General features: G+C 38.2%; 1 protein-coding gene across 5 annotated transcripts in view; it reads right to left on the bottom strand.

The window, feature by feature from the left end:
- INPP4B (inositol polyphosphate-4-phosphatase type II B) overlaps nt 1-18476 on the bottom strand; it is a 342715-nt gene that overhangs the window by 157692 nt on the left and 166547 nt on the right. The gene's annotated exons all lie outside the window — the stretch shown is intronic.

The following is an 18476-nucleotide window of genomic DNA, read 5'->3' as shown; positions in this document are numbered from 1 at the left end:
AAAGGGAAACAGAATTTTAGAGCGACTGAGACTAGACACAGTGATACCTACTCAGTTTCCCAACAGAAATATGAGGGAAGCTTCATATTACATCAGTAATATTTTGGAATTCAGTCCAGAATGGTTCAATGGAAACAGTCTGTTGTGCTGAACTACTACTTCATTACAGTTATGGCAGCTTTTTTCTGAAAATTTATTTTGATGCCATGTTGCTGTCTATAAACCTGCTAGATATGGGTTCTAGGTTCTATATTCCAAAGGTGCTTCTACCTGATCTTCAAAATCCTCACAGTATTTTTCTCCATGTACCTGGTACAACAATGTATTAAAACCTGGGTCCTCCCCCCTTTTTTTCAGGGCCTATCAACTATATAACTGAATTTCTTCAACTCAATTTTGTAAAATAAACACCAAGGCAGGGACTGAACACTGAGACACCTCTCTTCCCCAGTCCGCCTGAAGATTCCCTGAAAACACGTATCACTGTGTAGGCCAATATATCCCCCACCCCACATCTGATTGTAGAAGAGCTGTAATCCATTTTCCCACTGAAGACAACTGTTAGGAGTGGATCTTCGGAGTGGTCTGAGGGTCAGTAATGTGTTCCATCCAGACCACTGGTCCATTAGCTCTTGAAGAGGTACTTGACTGTCCTCTTAAAAGTTTATGGAGCGTATCGCTTCTGTGTTGGCACATGGGCATCTGTACTCTAACAGACATGCTATAGTGGACACCAATCTGGAGAAGTTAGAGTCACATTTTTCAAATGTACGTAGAGCCTGAAAAGGGTACTCACAGATTTCTTCAGGCAGCTTTGAAAGTGCCTAAGTAGGCACTGGGGGACTAAAACTACCTCAAGTAGCCAAAAAATGGAAAACTGGATGCCTAACTTGAATAGAATCAATACAGCGGCCCACTGGCATCTTCAGGTGTATAAAAATCTCCTGTCTGAATAGCTGTATAAATTCAACCCATAAGCCTTAACATAATCTTCAGCTACAATGTAAGTTCTAATATGGTGAAAAATAAAAAACAAAAAAGAAATTAAGAACTCGTGTTTGTTTCCTAAAAAGCACCTTACACAATTCTGTACCTTTCCTGACCTTTTAGCTTTTTTTCAGTGCATATAGCGTATAAGCTACAATTTCTTCAATGACTACTATAGCATATGAGTAGCAAGAGTCTAAGTAGGTTAGTTGCATTCTCTCTCTTAAGGGAATAACTTTGACATCTCAGGAAAGTTGTCTTTTTTTTTTTTTTTTTCCCACTGATGTGGTATATCTATGCTAAAACACAAAAAGTATCAGATAAAGTGACATGAAACAGAGTCTGTCACAAATTACATAAATCTAACTCTGAAGGTGAACAAAAATTGTATAAGAATCAACTCTCTCACTCTTTGCAGCTGCCAACTGAACAAAAATTATTCAATGAAAACCATTCCAAATAGTTCTCTTTTGTTCAAGGGTAACGAGTCTTGTGCTTTAAAAGACGACCTAACAAGGTAGGACCAAGAAACAGGGGCTGTCACAAATTACAAAGCTGCAGAAAAGAAACTGTTATTTTTAAAGCACTTTTCAGAAATCTAGACATCTGCCAGCAGACCAATTAAAGCTGACTAAAATAATTTTGTGAAGTTTTTAGCTCCTCTGTCAAGACTTTAGAGCTGCTGCTTCTGCACCACCAGCCTCCTGCCGCGCTGGTTGCCCTGGTGTGAGCTGCGCTAGTCAAATGGGGCCCCTACACCACCAGAAGGCACAGGGGGGACCATGGCAAGTCAGGCTGGATTCACTATCAAACTAATTCTCCAAGTTTCTGGAACGGAAAATGGGAACCCCATCAGCAAGCAACAAGAGCATAACAAAAGTTCATAGGGAATTTAACAATTTCCATGAAGATCAGTGAAGCATCCATCCTTTCTTTCTCGCTTTGCTTTTTTCAACAAATTCTCTTTCAGTTCCAAATAAGGACAGACTGCTGATTAATTATTCTGTTATTTCTGAAAATACGGGATTCAAATATTATTTCTTGAGACATAATTAGATAATGTACAATTATATTACAGAAAATTTTCATTAAGCAGAAAATTTTCATTAAGAAGAAAATTTGAGATTTAAATTATATCCAAAGTTCAATTCAAACTCTGTAAAAATACTAACAGCTCAGTGATAGGGGAACACAGCTTGCACTAAGCTACCGCAAACATTATTTTCCATCAGAAAAGCTACTGCAATTAATGTTGTTTTTAAGACTGCTGGGAGAATTCTGTTAAACCAAACACCATTGCTCATTCTGGAAACATTTTATTCCAATACATCCTTGCTCATCATGAGGATTTACTCCCAAAACAGAAGTCCAGTTCCCTCTGTTCTGGTCACATTCTTGATTCAAACAGCTCTACCTGCCTGACAGAAGCCTGCCGGTACCTTTCAGTAAGGTATGACTTCAGCTCTTACCTTCGAGCAGTGTGCAGTGCTGCCGTCTCCTAGCTGTTAACATTTAACTGAATTTTAAGGTACCTCTCTCTTTCTGTAGAGCAACCACATGCTCAGATGACAGGAGGGTCCGTTTCCCTGGCGCAGCACCGCAGTGCAGACGCACCCTCTGCTCAGGGTCTGACAGCATACCAAAGGCAATGTCTCAGTTTGCAAAACACTTCTGAGAGTTTTCCTCAAAATAACAAGCACTGCACATAAATCTAATTTGCGGATAGGTGTACAGACGTGGCTAGGTCTCTTAAACAGAAATTCTAACAGACTCACCTGATTTCCACGCTGTAAGCACACTAACCCGTACCACAGACAGGCTTGTCTGAGCTCTGAAACTGTCCAAACAGAGCAAGTACAAAGGGAAAAAGCACTATGGCCTTTTCTCCAGATACCCCCCACCACACTAGAGTAATTTCTGTGTAGCACTGACACTTTGAGCTCGACTGTTAGACGCAATGTGGGCAGGAGCTACAGGGCCGTGCAGATCACGGGTCCAGCCTCCTCCATCTTACTCTGAAGACATTTCGTTCTCTTCCAGCCTACACATTATATATAAGTATTTATGCAAAAGTGAGTACAGAAAGCTTGCCATCAAGAGGCATGCACAGATGCTGCACACCTGGCAAAACTTTACAACGGTGCAAACACAAGATACAATGTCATAAGAACAACCCCAATAACAGATAACCAAATATTAGTTATAACTTAAACATTAAAATAATTACCTGCTGCCATGAAGCTTTTATTTTAAAACTAGGAGGATATACATGTGGACTTCTTCAGACTAACAGGGCAGTTGCTGTACTTCCCTGCACAAGTATTTTCCAGTCAATAAAACAGCTGCAAGTTAATATTCAGTATCAAAATATTCTGAACATAGTAACACTTTCACAGAGCCCCAGAAGAGACAAGTGGGAGCACTCAGTAGGTGATGCAAACAACTCTGTGTTTGAACCAATACCTCCAGAGAAGTATTGCACTCACACATGACCTCCACTTTCAGATACAGACATTAGAGAAAAGGATTGACTAACAGAACTGGTAAAATTCCAAGCGTGGATCTGAAGCTAACCAATAGAAGTCCTACTTCTTCAATTACCCTCTCTAAAAATTGAAAGGTTAAGGAGAGACATTTAATTTAATTAGTGGTTACAAGGACCATATAGATTTTGAGATAGAAAAAAGCACTGAAACTAAATAAGTAAATAATGGCAGCTGATATGGTAGCCTACATTTGAGCTTTTTTCTTTAAACATACTGAAGAAACCATATCTTGAAAAGTAGTACCTTTTCTTAAAGAATGTGTGATTGTAAATACATGTATACAAGTTCCTCATATATACATCAGAACTGTTCTATTAAGATGTAGTTGACCTTCAATTCTATTCTGAATTTCAGTACAGACCATTTCCATTTTCCTTAGGATTTTATTACTGTTGACTCTTCAAACAGCATACAGAAAAAAGTCAGAGCACTAAACAGCACACACTGCTCTTTTAGACCATGAGGGACAAACTCCAATCTTTTCACCCAGCTTATTAAGTAAAACACTTAAATGAGATCTTCTCCGTAATCTGAAAACTCGGGAGAAGGAGGAAGAGATTAAAAAGCCACCACTTAAACCCTCTTCTAAAATTAATTTTAAAAACTTCATGTAAATACATGCACCTTTTAGAATTTCAATCTTTTCTCTTGGAAATGCTATTATTGCTCAGATACTAACCTATGCTCCTGGCTGCAAGCAGCACCCTGCCCTCAGACTCCCTGCCAGCCCAAGCTCCAGAAGTTATGCCACGTGGAAATTTTGATTCACCCAGTCTGCTAGACCTGGCAAGTTTAAAGCACCATTATGCCAAGGATCTTACTAGAAACCGTCCCTTCTCCTCCTAAATGCATCCCCCCCCCCAACAAAACCAAGGCAAAAACCACTGCAAGAGAAATCTAACATACAAGGTGAACATTCTTGGGCCTTTTTTTCAAACACTTAAATGCTTCTTTGTCTAATATCACCTTTTAAAACAGGTTTTATTTCATAGAAAACAAGAAAATGAATTAACTTTAGAAATTTGAACCAAACCAGATGTCCTCCCAAAATGACTCTATTCTTTGGGAAGGTGAGGTGTTATTACAGGTGAATGGTCTTAGGGAATCAGCATAGGCTCATTTGAGAGAAAGTGTTTATCTACTAAAAGTAAGTGCTAATAATAATGTAGGATTATTACATTAATTCGATAGTAATTAAAATGTTTCCCTCTTTGAAAAAGGCAACTTGAATATTTCATTGAAAAGCTAAGTGGCTTTTATAACGTATTATATAAATCACATAAATGAGAAGCCACAAATAAAATGAAATAGTTACTTGAAATTACTATTCTGGTGTAGGTAAGCAAACTACCCACAATTCGATATTCTCTGATTTTTTTTTTTTTTTTAACAGTAAGAAATACACTTTCATAACTCATTATAGTGTGCTTGCTAGTAATACCAACAAACATTGGCTGGATTTTACAAGGAAAATAAAACATACACAGTGCTCTAGTTCCATATTTATGGAGGCTGAAACTGAATTTGTTCCCCCTCCCCCAACTTTCATACTCAACGTCACACACAAAAAACCTATTACAACTTGTTATATTCAATTTCACTGTATTACTGACTGTGGAAGCAAATGACACTACCACCACCACTTAGCCTGAAAGCCTTGGGCACAGAAAGCGCGAGTGTGCAGATATACAGTGCAATTACATGGACTCTGAATTAGCAAAGCAACTGTGGAAACATGTGGCCTCCTTCATTTTACCTGAGCTTTGTACTTCTGTCACACAACGTTTTAGTCTTCGTGTTATTCATATTTTAGCAAATTCTGTATTTTGCACTACAAACTCAGATAAAGATGTACTATCTTGAGGCTCCACAGTATTGATGGTTACTTCTCCACTAACTCCCTCCATAGTCTTACATGTGTCATTACTCTTTACAACAGCTAATATCAAAGGAATTAGGATTTGAAGCCCACTTTAGAGATCCAGCTCTATTTGCATGCAAACAAATCCAGCTCTAACTGTATGTAAACCTGAGACAGAAAGGGGTGTGCTATTTAAGTCTTAATGTATCAGTTTGGCCGCACTTTCTACTTCAATCTCTCTGCCTCTGTACATGATTCTCCTTCCACCCCGACACTTTCTTCCTGTCATGTCCCTACTAATTTTTTTGCTTGGACAGCTACTTCCCACCTCCCACCCATCATGTGCCCAAATCAAATCTCAGCAGCCATGAAACAGAACAGCCACACAAATGACTTCAGTGTGATGTACCATCTAAGACAGCAATGATGGGACTACCTTGCTACACACTGTTAGATTGATCCTCTAGAATACATCTAAAACTGAGATCCCAAGATTCTTCCTAACATCTGCCTCCCAATATGCACTCTGTGTTGGGATGTTGGCCAAGACACTTACCACATCACTTCTCCCAGGTTTCCAGGGCTGGATATCAGTGGAGAAGGACTACAGGATATTACTGCAAAGTATATCTCCTCCACAGCCCAGAGGTTCATTTTCAAAATAAAGCTTGCTTATTTTCAGGTCAAATTCTTGTGCTCTCATCACTTGGAAAAAATGGTAGAGAAAAACATCTACACACTCCCAAACCACATACGCTTACTTTTACCATCAACTAGAATTCATAATAAATGTTAAAACCATCTGAAAATACATGTTTCGTTTTCTGTATACATTAAAGTTTTTCTTTTTATCCCTAATAAAACTATGCAATTTGTTTCAAATCTACAACTTTTTCCCAGTTCCTACACCCATATTAAACTAGTTGCTGTTGCTATACAAAGTATCTACGGCATCTGATTTCAGACAGTGCAACCTGGGTTGTGGGAAGTGCCAAGCAGTCAGAATACAAAACACCTGGTCTGAAACAGCCAGGGCCTACAGTGCTGAACACCACAAGTCAGAACCAACCACTTCCATTTTAATAAAATGTGAAGTGCATTGCTGTGCAGGTTAACTTGCAGCATCTCAATAAATTGCTATAAATGACAGCCACTCCCTAAAGAAGCAAAGAATTTATTGTCCCTTCTGTTTGTAATAATTTAAACGCATCAACAATTATAACCTAATTGAAAGGAATGTCCAAGGTATACAGTCTCATAAGATAACTACAGTTGTATCACAGATGCCAATATAGTAAATACACAATTTCATTATAATTTCTCTTCAAAAGGAGATTGACAATTCAGACTATTTCATGTTACTTTAGCTTAGTGTTCAGATCATGAGAGGTATGAAGTACTTTATGTAAATAACCTGAATTTCCAATTTTTCCCGTGTAAATGACAGATTACTCATATTCAATAGGACTTCAATGGATATGTCCAGTATGTCTAACGAAAGGGAAAAAAATTTCAGGTAACTCTAGAAACAGCTTCATCTAAGAGTTTCAGAAAAACTAAGGAAGTAGCACCGTCCATCTCAGGTGTACAAAACAGGCTGCACACCTAACAGAAACCCAAACGGCAAATCTGGAAAAAAGTGAACTAGCAGGAGGAAGGGGGAAAACAAGCCAAAACCAAGGCAAATAATAGTTTGTTTTTTCAAACTAGATGATGTCCCTTCACTTCTTGTTACAGTCTCTCTAACTCCTTCAATAAATAGCTCATGGGTTTTGGGGGGACAATATTTAAGATAGATGCTAAAAATGCCAACATCCTATTCCTGTGGAGTTTAACACAACTGGAGTCAACAGGCTTTTTGTCTTCTTCATATTGACTGCTGATTGTCATGTTTCACATGCCTAAAAACAGACATGAAAACTTTAAGCCCTCTGGTCCTTTCTACAGGAGCCTGTTGTCAGGGCCAATGAGCTGAGGAACACTCTACAAAAGCGGCAGAGAAAGAAATCCACCATTGTACTACTACAAGATACTCCATAATAGGGCTAATTCTAAATCAAGACAGATTTATCCACCAGGAGAGGATTGCTAACTAATAAGGCCAAGGTTGTCTTAATGGGCAATGAAACTCTGGACACAAGTCTCACACAGTATTGTACATACACAGAGAAAGTCTCCCAGGAAGCCTATTGATGGAACAGGGTGCATGTACCTGAATTTATACTGCAAGGACAGTGTTTCTTCTGTCATACCCAAGCCTGAAAGCCATTTGGGCACAGTTAATTATTCAGAAACTTCCTTGTCACTGGTGCGATGTTATTTCAGAACAGGGTAGCAATAATTGGGCAATAACTGTCCAGAGCTTCCACATTCAGAGATAATTTCTTGAGCGAGAGCCTTGCAATTACTTCTTGTTGAAAAGATGCCAATTTATTTCCCAGGAACAGAGGCAGTGAGAATCTATAGCTATAACAAATCAAGGAGCTCCATGCTCAATTTCACTAAGGCAGCTCTGCATCAAAATCCAAGCTTTCCGAGCATCTCAAAGACATACTGACTGCTACCTTCTACAGGAAATAAATCACATTTGCCCCACACAACACAGATTTTCTGTCAGGAAACAGACAATCCTGTCTGAAGTAATCTCAGGATAGAAATGGTTTTCTCCCAACCCAAACTTATGAATCTGCATTTTAAGACAAAATGGATCCATACAACTGCTCATTGCTGTTGCAAACAGAGGAATTAGCTTTTATATCTCAATGCATATGGAAACAAGCTTAGTACTCTTGACTGCTTCTGACATTCCCAGCAAAAATTCTGCAGGATAAAGTAGGGAACATAAAACTGAGGAGCTGCAATCCAATGCTGCCTCTGGTCCTGCTCCCAGTTTTTGGTGAAAGTAGTACAGACATAAACTTACTAGACAGTAACACCTGCATAATTTTGTGTTAATACATCAGGTAGCACACTCCACAGAGATCCAGTGATTTTCTTTGTGTCACTTGATAACAATACAGTGACAAATGATCATAGTCTTACCATAGAACCAAAAGCCTAAACAATGTAGACAACCATATGTGAGACATACAAAGTAAGAAGACTTCAGCCTCCACCAGAAATGATTGCACCTATCAAGTCAGATCAATGTAATACACACATCCTCAAAAAATTTTTGTCTTCTCTCACAAGAATACATACACGAGAATTGGTGCAAATGTACTACTCCTTGATGTGTATGACAACGTGCCTGGTTATCAACTTGCAGACAAAATGAAATTCTCTAATTTCTTTCCAGTGAGAGCCCTTTGAATTTCACCTGAATGTGGCTAAGGTCTAAGTTTTACAGTCCAAACTGACAGAACATTCTTTGTTAATTGTAATCTTTGGTTTTGCTCTAAACTACGTAACCTTGATAACTCTATGAACCATTACAACATTTATCTTTTAAATGCTGTGCCTTACTGAGATATGCTGAAGTCTGCAGTGAAAGCTGGGGAAGAAAAACAAAACAAGAAGAAACTATAAATAAAGTAGAAAGCCATAGTGTTCCCTACTCTGAATTGAAATTAAAAAAAAAAAAAAAGAGAAGAAAAAAAGAAATCTTATTAAAAAGGTTTGGATAATTGTGACTTGCAGCTTTTTCATCTCAGATTAGTGAGACTGCATATATGACTGACAAAAGATTTAAGGATAATAAGACTGCAAGAACAAATATCAACAGCTGTATGGTACTATAAAAATCTTCAACTGTTCTTGCTTTTAAAATACCATGACTGTGATGAAAAGAACTCCAGGGGAAAAAAAAAAATCTGCCAAATTCTCACCACTGCAGAATGCTGGGAAAAAGAAAAAAAATCACTGAAAAAAACAAATATAATCATAGCTAATGTCACTGTGCCAGTCACCCCTTGGTAATGATTCATGATCTCATCAATAAGTAATAAATTCAAGGTGAGAGAAGTCAGCTTACTGCTCAGTGAAAGGAAATCTGCGAGATACCACAAATTGCTGTAACACTACAAAGCAGCTGATAGTCTGTTCAATACGGTACCTGCTTCGTACACTGAAACCTGGAGTTCAATTGCTGATGTTCATAATGGTCATCCACATTTATGCTGTTGAGATTTGGAGAGGACCAAATGCACTAAATTTTGGCCACGCTACAGACTATATTTGTCCTTCATTATCCTGGCTTTCCAGCCATCACTATGCAAGCAGCAGTTTCTTAAAAGACTGCATGTTAGAAAGCAGGATTTTTTCCCCTCCCTTTACGATCACGCAATCTATGGTGAACAGGACAAAACAAAGAACAGATCAAAACAAAATTTTCATTTCTGGCATGAAGAAAGCCAAGCATGGAGAATTTCAGCCATATGGGAATTTGTTTCCGTAATATACTGCATAATGATTACATAAAGAGGCTTTGATTAGTGTAAAATTCAATGATACCTGCATTTCTAATAGCACTGAAATTCCTAAGTGATTACACCAGCCTTTCATGTTTATTCATCAAATATTTAAAATACAGCAAAATACAAAACTTTTAACTAGTTTACTGAGAGTAGTTTACTAAGCTCTTCTAACAAAAACTTCCTCAAGAAGATAGCCTCACATTATGTTCAATGCATATGATTCTTACTTGATTTTTAAATAGAACTATTTGCTCAACTTTACTTTATAAATACAAAATTTCAAATGCAAAACATTTAGTGATACAAGCACATACAAAACTGTAAAGAACACTTTTGAGAGACACATGGTAGAGGGAGAAAAATCTGTTCTAATAGATTGAATTTGTTCCATTTTCCATTTCCCATAATACATACCCCAAGACTTTAAAAGAAAAATCTGTTTCCAAACTGGTTTTAAGTGTCTGGTTTCAAAACACAAAAGCAAGAGCAGATTTAACACGGCTCCATATAAATTTCTTTTCACCCTTTCAATCCTTAATTGCATCTAAACTTATTAAATATTATGTAGAAATACTTCTGCCACTGAAGGACTAGGTTTTAAATTATCTGTACGTTCTATTTGACATCAATATCTGTAAGTGCTTTTCTATGAAGGGAGATAGTTTAGAATATGAAAACACATATGCTTGCTTTTTCAAGATGCTAAAAAATTAAGACAACAAATATTATAAAATAAAAATCATTTCAGGAAGTCACTCTATTCCCATTAGTACTGAACTGGGCTTTGAGAAAAATGGAAATCCCTTAGTGAAGATTAAGAGGCAGAAGCTACACTATAAACTTTTCTTCCCCACCCCCTCACCCCGCCCCCCCCCAAACATTTAATGCAGTTTCTACAGTTAATGCACTTCTATTAACGTACAATTTTGACTTCAAGTAAAGAAGGAGGCATGAACATTTTTTCCTGCAATATAAAGACAATTACTTGTTATAGAAAGATTATTCTAAAGCCTTATTTGACAAACTCACAGAAACCATGAAAAACTAAACAGAAGTAGTTCACAGTTATGATTTTTCAAGGAATTCAATATACTCAATGTTAGAAATGCTTCTACATCAACAAGAGAGGCATCCGTTTGGGGGATTATTTTCCAGGTAAAGAAACTACCAAAAATTAGTCCAATAGGCAAAAATAGAGCTTTCCATACTAGAAAAAACATCTTAAATCATCATCTTTTTTTCCACCTGCAGGAAGTGCCTCTCATTTATAAACTACCCATCAACTACAGGTAAACATGTCAACTGTTGTGTGTATAATCATTATAAGTAGCTATAGCTAAAGGCAAACACATCCCTATTTTCCTCAATGTCAGTTCTCCTTTTGTGCATTTCCTATTTTGTGCTGGTGTGATGGGACTAACTGATCATTCACCTGACAAAAAAGGGAAATCACCAATGAGAACTGACAAATCTAATCCTTTGAATCATTCAAACATTCCCATGTTCCTGCATTTAGCACAAGGAAATCCTTCGTGCCCGCAGAGCCTGGGCCCCCAGCCCATGGGGGCTGCGGTACCCGGCCTGCCGGGAACGCCAGCCCCCCATCCTGAGGAGCTGCTCCCCCTGTGCCTTCGCCGGGGGATGCCCGGGTCAAAGGCACTGGGGGGTGCGAGAGCTGACTTGTAACTCCCCAAAACAGGGGCTGAGAAAAACAGTCTGAGAAAGAGATAAGGGACCGGGGGGAGCGGAGGCCCTCCGAGCCAAGGGACACACCTCAAGCACTTGCAAGTAATGAAACTATAGTCACAGGGTGAGTATGTGGAGTCTGGAGCTGAGAAGGCGGCCTGGTTAGCACAGGATGCAGCTGGAAGAGGGAGTCTTGTGAAGGCTGGACAGCTGTGCTCTGGTGCGTCTTGCAGTTTCAAGGGCCATCTGCCTGGTGAATGACCTTTGCTTCATTATCCACAAAACACATATGAAAGTTGACGCCTTTGCATATGCTACAAGATCATGCTAGTTACAGCATCCCATGAAACACCTTACCCCTTCCCATACATGTAGTACATAGGTATGTGGGTCGACCTGGGGACGGACCCAAGAAAAATGTGTATAAATTGAGCAGGGGTGAGGAATGAAGCAGGCTAGCAAGTGAGCCAGCAGTATATAGAAAGAAGCAAGAAAGATGAATGCATCCCTGACAAACTCTGACAGGACCAATGCAGGACTCCAGACTGATAATATCTATTTCTCTATTCTCTCTTTCTATCTCCCTTTTCTTTTTCCCCTTTACCCTTCTTACCATTAAGTAATGCAAGGCATACTATATCGCTTGCCATATTTTGTTATATATTTAGCCAATTATTGTTTATCCAATTAGTACATCGTAGGAAATTAATGTTTTTGCATGGACTTTGAGACTTGTCTCATCATTGTCCACTCCATTGAGGATTTATGAATCTAAAGTCATTTGTCTCCCACATCTGAGCAGGATGTGACAGGGGGGAAAGGAGATCAACCCTTTGAAAGGAAAGAAGCATGTTCGTCAATCTGAGGTCATGTTTTCACAGTCAGGTTGCTCCACACGGACTAAAGAAACCTTGCGTCCTGCTCTTCTTCCTCTACTCACTGCAGCACGCATATTTCAGAGGAAAACATCTCGACCTTCTACACTAGGCATCTGCCCCCTGAACCCTAGAAGTTGCCATTAGAAACGATAGTGCAGTGCAATAACCACCTTGGATTTGTTTGAGTATTCTCATGTACTCTGTGCTGGTCTAAGTGAGGGATAGAGCAACAAAGGATATTTATGAATATGCATATACAACGTATTAATGGAAGAATGATACATTTGCAAGCTTTTTGAACAGTGCTACAGAGATTGGAACAATCGTACCTATGTTACTGAAATCCCTAGCTGGTTAATATAAAATCTACAGCAAAAGGTTATAACTTGCTATTCGGTTCCCTTATTTCTAAGCAATTTCCAAGGCAACCTTTTACATTTTTACAGAATAAAATTGGTCTCATCACTACGTAGTTTTACAACAGTTTTCCAAAAAGTCAGGTGTTAGAGCAAACCTTTGCCTGATGTGAGGCAGCAGTACCATTTGATTGACAGAGCAGGTAGAACAGGAATAGAAAATGGAACATTAACGAACAGTAGATTACAACTTTCCCTGAAGATACAGCAGCAGGGAGGAGTTTGCCTCAATTAGGAAAAAAAATAATAAAATGGTAGGAGAAAAAGTAGGAAGAGAAGTAGGATGCTTTCAAAGAGAAAAATTTTTGCAAAGCCAAAACCTCCCATTGCATTGTCAAGGGCTAGGCACAAAGAGCAGTTAGGCTAGAAATGGACTTTACATCTATACCTGTAACTTTCCTGGTCTTGACACTTATCCCCAATTACAGATACATGAAATGTATCTGTAAGATATATGAAATGTTATTATACCCTTGGCCACTTCAAAGAAAGATTTTATTTCAGTATAAACCCAAATGAAAGTCAGCAGTTTGAATTTCCCTTTATGTACCCAGATTTTCAAAAAGTACCGAGAAAGACTGACAATAATGCTTTAGGTGGATTCCATGTGCATGTGCCCAGAAGAATAAAACCCATCCCCTCGCCCCAAATCTCCAACACTGGTGTTTAGTAAGAATATATAGTTTGACACAAAAGGAAAACTAAATCTATCATCAAATATATATTTGTGAAAAAAATTACATGATTTTGAAAAGAAACACGAATATCTAAAGCTTTATTGGAAGTATTTCTGTGGGTAGGACCGTGGTACTGTACAGTACTGTTCTATTAAGAATAATGAGATAATAAGAGTTTCTAATTTAAGGCAATATTTCTCTACAAATCCTGCAGAGATGACAGTGAACAGCACTGAGAAAAGAAAGAATTTGAAGTGCTTTTTCTTAAAAAAAGTAGAGCACTTCCAACACTGCTTCAAGTTTTAAAGAAAAACAGCATCAGTAGTTTTCATGTGCACAAGAGTGAGGGACAAAATATGCTGGTACAGGCAAGAGTGCAGGCGGGTGATGTGCAAGCTTTCACATTTATCTCTCCTAATGCATTTCACGTATCTCTCCTAATGCATTTCACACTCTGCAGTGTTCCTAATATTCAAGCCATGGGCTTCTACAGCAGAGGTGGCAAACCACACTGAACGGCGTGGTGGTTTTGGGATACAGACCAATGCTCCCAAACATGGAACACTGGTCACTTCAGATTTGGCTTCACAACTGAACTCAAAATGCCTCTTTCATGACAGACAGTCTTAATTTCCCAATCACGCCAGTGTGATTCGATTTTAACAGGGATACTTGCAATATCAAGAAATACAGAGAGAAAAAGCTTTTGCAAATTTTCATTCATAGTGAGCAAGTTTAACAGAAGATTCAAACCTCAACAGTTAACAGGCATGTAATTCGAAGTCTAAATAACCTAAAAGTGACACTGTATAACATATATTCCCACATCCAAAACTGCACTTCTAGCCCTAGTACTCTTAAAATTATCTAATTAATCTAATTTTATTCTCAGTGATTAAGAGACAATTTGGGAACTAACAAATGCAAGACCAGACTGTAGAACATGTATTATTTCAACTGCCTTGTATAACTCCAGTTTCTCCTTGCTCTCAGGAGATAGCACTAGAGTTGTTTATAACTTCAATATCACATGTGAATTCCAGTAGTTATATCCATCCAAAGGAGATTATATCTACCTGCTGGTCTTTAAGATAATCAGCAAAAACATCTGTTAAATCTCTAGCCCTAGTTTGTATATGAAGTCTCCGCTTTCAAAGCTTCTTCTCAAGCTTCCTGGTTTCCATCTCCTTCTAAAAATAAGGGGAATCTGTGAAGGAGTGATGCAGAGACCAGATACAGCAAGTTGCTCCTGTCCTCTGCTTCCAGCACTTATCCATGTGTGGATCGAAAGCAGGCAGCCCAACTCACTGCATGTCATACCAGAACATTACAACAGTGGTTATCACAAGATCTTGCTGCGTTAAAACACAATCCCACCATACAAGATGCAAACATTTTCAAACCCACTTTACAGATAGAAAAGTTGGTGTAGTAAGAATGTAAGCTGTAGGTGTAACTGCATAAAACAAACACAAAATCAGCCATAGATGCGGCAACAGAAGCAGCAGCTTTGGAAAACAAGCAATCAAAAGCCTCACCATTGTGAAAAGTTACATTTAGCGTAATTGCCTAAAAAAATAGTAGCCACACTGCTCTACACTGTTAAGTTCAGAACACTTGCTGCAGGACACAAGTATATATATTCTAAACAAAGAACAGAAAGAGTGCTGCCTCCCAAATTAGTCACTAGGCGCTCCCTCCTCTTAAAGTAGCACAAATTCAACTATTTTGTATTTCCTGCAGGTCTGTCATGACGCCATGGTACCTGACTTGTGCTAAAAGGTATTTTCAAAGAGTATGAACATGGCCTCAGCTTTAAAACTTGCCAGACCAAACTGGGCAAACCTGCATAAAAAGGTAAGAGTAGCATGCCTGTGCAAAAGTGGCACTTTTAAGAGCTTTAACAGCATACAAGCCTCTAATTCAGGTCTTCTTGGACAATGACTTTAATAACAGATGCAGTCCCAGCATTACGACAAAATTCAACTATCTAAAATCTTAAAGACAGTACAGCTCAAGCCAGCAAAAGATAAATTTGCTCATGGCAATATGGAAGAAAATCCTTGTGATATAGAAACAGATGTCACTGTACTTTTTTCAGAATATGGCCTTACCCACTGCTTTTTATGCATGGCTTCACTGGATATATTTAAATTACATTTCATAAACACACTCTATTAATGACTTTATTCCAACTATATCAAAGTAAAGTTGGAATAGCATAGTCTTTATTAAAAGTTTCTATTTATATGAAGACTTAGAGTAACCAATCACCCTAACTTAGGAAGACTAGCCAGAACAAACAAAAAAAAAAAGTGTTTCATTATATTAAAAAGCCTCAATTACAGAAAGCCTGACACAGCCAAGATATAATTATGATCAACATCAGACAGAGATGCATAAAAAGTGAAAAGTGCACTTAGAACATTCAGTGTCTCAAGCACAGTGAATGTGAAACCAGCTGCACAGTACTTTAATATAATTAAACAGCACTTCTTACATAATGTAAGTTAAATGACAGGCAAGAGTGAAGTTAACTATCTGCTTTCTGGCACAGGAATGCAAGCATTGCAAAGTTATTTTTAAATCTCTTTTAAAAGAGCAACATAAGTAGCATGTCAGCAGTGCCAAAAAAAATTCTGGTTGTCTCTCACTGGGGAGCATCCCCCTATCACTTTAGCATTAAGATCTGTGTGCACAAGCTGATCAGTATTTAATTATTTTTGTATCATAGTAAAAGTCCAGTGGGTTTCAAAATTACACTTAATACTCTTGCATAGATGGAGGCAGGTTTAGGCAAAAAAAACCCAAGAAAATGCTTTACTCCATGACGTACCCACTGCCCTTTTCCCACCTTCTCTACAGTCTTTTATTTGTGGCAGTAAAATCCTGTGAGCTTAATTACTGCACAGAATTCACTTCCTTTAGTTTAATTTTAATTACAAGAGAAACAAGAAAAGAATAAGTATATATTTGTGATGATGGGTATTAGCTACTTTGAACTGGTTAACTGAAATAATCAAGAGTAGTATAGCCCTGATGATGTGGGAATTCTTATTACTGTAGGTTTTTGCCCAATTTCTGCAAAATACTTTGCAGTCAGATCCAGGGTTTATTCTGCCATAAAAGCTCGCTTGTATGGGCTGGGGTCTGGGCTGGAAGCACGGCCTAGAAGAGCCGAGCGTACAAAACAGCCTTGGAGTCCCCTCCACCCCCAAGTGGATTACCCGCCTGTCTGGAGGAACGATGGGGCTACGTGTTGTGGCCATAAACTGTCACAGTCGTTTTTGAGGAATAAGAAAGCCAGCTTTATTGCAGCCTGGATAATCAGAACTGTGAAGCCACAGCACTTGGAAGAGGCTTACTGCCAAAGGGACACATCCCACTTCTTGGGTCACGAAGCAAGCACTGAGGTCTGTGCAGCTGCAGCTATGCTGGTAATGGGATCACGCTACAGCTCATTTAAACCTGACTTTTACAAATCTGTATACACCTCCAGATTCAAAAAAGTCACCTGAATTAATAGAAAAGTGGCTTCCAATTATAGGAAAGAAAGTCAAGCCATTAGTTTTGTTATCGCTGATATTCTAGGATGTAAACAGAAGTCCAAATACTGCCACAAATATAGTCACAACGTGTGTAGCCCAGGGTCATTCACACATGCTGCAGTCTACCTTGACTTACATCTTAGAGCTTATTTAATTTTTTCTTACCTACACCCAGTTTTAAAATATAAAAAAAAATACTATTTAAAAATATTTTAAAATTAATGTTAAAAAATAATATTAAAAATGAATATTTAAAAAGGTCAAATATATGTAAACCAGAGATGGGATTAACATTTTCTCCTACAAAAAGGTACCATAAACTATAGATCTAGAATATTTTACACAGAAACTACATAACTACTATGACAAAAGAGAAAGGTATTCTCTCTTGTGACTTACAAGCTACATTAATGGGATTCTCTGGGAGAGACTCTAATCCTGTACTACGGTTATAAGGAACAGGTGTAAAAAGTTCTTAAAAGTTTGAAAAAACTTATCAAATTATATTCATTCTCTAGGCTAGATCTTGTCGTGCACAAGCAGCAGTATAGAGGTCTGTAACTAGAATAGTAGTGCAGGGATAGGTCTATGAATCAAGTCCACTTTTTTTGCTCATGGGTAAGATATTATTTTCCATCATTTGTCAGTCACAATAGACACTGGAAGGGAAGGCACAAAGTCACACTCCTTTCACTCAATTCCTGTATCTGTCCACGGGCGACAACTCTACTGAATAAACAGCAGATCCCATTTTAAGCTCCTGTAGTCTAAACAGTAAGCAAAAGTTAAAACATACACGTCATGAAAATGTGCATACATGCCCCTTCCCAGTTACTCTTAAATAGAATAAAATGCCTTCGTCCATAAACAAAAAGAAATCCAGATTCTACATCTAAAATATTCCACACATTTCCATTAAAGAGCACGGTGAGGAGACAGATCCAACCTGTTTGTTCACAAAGGTCCAAAATTTAAATGAACATATCAACTGTTTTATACCTGAACAGAATGACAAGTCCTCTAAACATATAACTTCACTCATGCAAGCAGTTCAAAGGCAGTCTCAAGTTGCGAGTTACGCCTTTAATTTCCTTCTTATGGATAATGAATGCATATGTAGCCATGACATGAGCTTACACAGTCTTTAATCATACTGGGGGCCAATTACAGATATGTAAAAAGCAATTCAACTAATTAAATACAGGTGTCAAGGGACAGTTTTGATGCCCAAGAGAAAACTAGCAGCTGGACTCCAGCTGTCACAGAAGAAAAACACAGATCTCCCATAGGTCCTATGATATCCTCTAGCTCTGTAAGGCTGTCCTAGATCACCTGGAGCACATACAGTGACACTCGAGGTCTATATTTGGCAGTTAAATCATTCAGATAGTTCCACTGACCTCCATTTATCATCTCAAGTAACCATTTCTCGGTGTAAAAAGCTGACAGTGTAATCAAAAGT

Source organism: Tyto alba, unplaced genomic scaffold (genome assembly GCF_018691265.1).
Source record: "Tyto alba isolate M040663 unplaced genomic scaffold, T.alba_DEE_v4.0 Super-Scaffold_23, whole genome shotgun sequence".
Taxonomy (NCBI): domain Eukaryota; kingdom Metazoa; phylum Chordata; class Aves; order Strigiformes; family Tytonidae; genus Tyto; species Tyto alba.
The sequence above is the reverse complement of the archived record's forward strand: the minus strand, read 5'-3'. Positions and strand labels throughout refer to the sequence as shown.